The sequence below is a fragment of the Diadema antillarum genome, unplaced genomic scaffold (assembly GCF_040938485.1).
Source record: "Diadema antillarum isolate AM-2024a unplaced genomic scaffold, OU_Dant_1.0 seq00001437_RagTag, whole genome shotgun sequence".
Taxonomy (NCBI): Eukaryota; Metazoa; Echinodermata; class Echinoidea; order Diadematoida; family Diadematidae; genus Diadema; species Diadema antillarum.
In genome coordinates, this window is record NW_027272187.1 from 217,300 (window position 1) to 220,000 (window position 2,701).

Genomic DNA, 2,701 nt, shown 5'->3' on the forward strand with positions numbered 1-2,701 from the left:
TTTCATATACAAAAAAGATATGAAGATCAATGATATTTATGTATAATTGTTTTACTATGTTTGGGGAAAAAGCACCCTATACAAGCACTGCTTCTTTAGCATTCCTCCCGATATTGAGTATTCTGCATTTCCTAAACTTCGGAATGTTTTTTTCTTTCTTTTTCACCCTAATAATTGTATATATCCATAAATTTCATTTATCATATTTTGTTATGTTGACAAATATAATAATGTGCTCATATCTTATATGAAAATTATATTTAGAAGTCTTGTTGGAGATGGTAAAAAATAAATGAATTGAATGAATGATTTGCCTCAGTGTCATTGAAAAAAAACCATAAACTGTTTTCTACAGTTATTTTACAAGGAGTTCTGCTAACATAAATTTGTCATGCTTTACTGTCAAATTAGTGATCCTGTCAGTATTCTAGTCAATAGTGCAGTTGGTTATCAAATAATGGGCTAATGATATGAAGTTCTTCGACATTCTCACTTAAAATGAAATTGGTAAAACTCTACATGACACAACACCAGTTATCCCTTTTTGTGCCAGAGATTTTGGATAGTGTGTACAATCCTATGGGATTTTCTGAGTCAATCAACACTCAAAGAACACGACCGGTTAAACATCCCGTTGTGTTTTATATGCGCTTGTGACAGTAGAATCAACTCAGTTGTGACGAAATGATGATATAGAATTTATGAGTTGAGTTGAGTTTATTAACAACATATATGTGAATATCATAACATCATAACATGAAATTACATAAGGTAAGATACAATAACATGAAAATCTTTTATGAGAATACAATGATATATAAGGTTCTTACAGCTATGCATGCATATATTTTACATACTTATATTTATCTTACATAAGAATACATGTGGTATAACTGATTCAGTTTCCTTGTGATATATTTATCACTGGAAAGGCAAAGAGAATAAACAAGTATGTAATGTAGACATATATGCATAGGCAACGGTTCTGAAAAAAAAAGAAAAAAAAAATTACAGAAAACAGAAGATAATGTTGTTAAAGGAGGAACCAAAAGTTAGCACAAGTGCTAGTCGAGAATGGTTCTCCCATTATAGCTATGTATATTTAAGATGCTTATTGCAAGGTCTACCCTTCTAAAGTATTGTACTATAAAAGTACATTAAAGTAAACATTTAGATATGCTTTTCATTACTAAAATTTATTTGACAAGTGATTTTTTTAGATTTCTTCGAAATGGAGATCTTGTTCTTACCTCTTGAATATCTTTGGGCAAACTATTCCGGAACTTTGACCCGACAAAAGATATAGAAAATGTACCATGTGTCGTTTTACATTTCGGGAATCTAAGCATGGAATGATCTTTGCCTCTTGTCCTGTATGCATGATTCATTGGCTCATAATATTGCGTTACAGAATGTGGTAAATGTCCCTTGTGTAGATCATATACAAAGATTGACACTGCAAGCTTATGCAGTTCAAAAACATCTAACACTCCTAGACTGGTGAATAATGGCCTAGAACTTGTTCTTAAGGGGGAAAATGTAATTGCTCTCACGGTCATTTTTGTGCTAAAAGTATACAATTTAAGTGGCTTCTGTAGGTACTTCCCAAAATTCAATCCCATAAAGTATATGTGATTGTATAGACAATTTATACAGACAAAATGACAGAAGCATGAGAACATGCCTTGGAACAAAGCATCTTAACTTAAAAATCAAGCCAATTTTGCGCCTAATGCATTTGTTGATACATTGAATCTGATCCTTCTACATCAAGGTCTCATCAATTTGGATTCCTACGAAAGATGCTACATGTACTCTTTCTATAACCGTTTAATTGCAATTGGTTGTCTTGGTCCTTTGATAATCGCATACAATATGTTTTCTTCAAGTTAATAGTTAATTTATTCACAATACACCATTTTCGTACCTCATTCAATTTTCCATTTACGTCATTCATATCAATTTCATTTGTACCTTTGTACCTTTTTTATTCATATCAATGATTATCATATGTCCTAAGATAAACTCATTTAGGCCCTACTAGTATTATTTGAGGATGACCCCAACCCTTTTATTTTTTATTTTGAGCTTGTATTTTGTTTATACCTAAAAACAAGTGCTAAGTACTGTTATGCTTTTTCAGTAATCAAATACTCCAGTCATACATAGATCAAGCATGAATACGTACCATTATATTTGTAAATTGGTGTTGCTTTTTAGATCGAATGATCCACATCCTGCAAGGTTTGCTTTTTAGTGGAACACTCTTTCCTACCGCCATAATTATTGACTTTCTGTTTGTTTTTGTTGTTGTTTACAATGGCAAAGTGTGTATTGTTTTTTTTTTTTTATTGCTCGCCACAATATCACAATTTGTACATATATCTTGTACTACATTTCAGGATGTCTTTCAAACTCTTTTAGCAGTTGATTATATATTACTTTGCACTGTGTCGGCCTATTTCCTTTCATTGACTGAACTAAAAATTGAATTGAATGTAAAGTGGATTTAACAATTTGGCAATCCCTCTATACCGCATTGATAAGACAGATTTGTTGTAATACACTTAATATGCCTATTCAACGAGGATGACAAGTAAAATATCTCAAGATGTATGACATTTATAACCCTTCTCGAGATTCAAAAACCAGAAGTAATTATTGTAACGTTCAACATTTACAATCGATTAAAGAAAGTAAT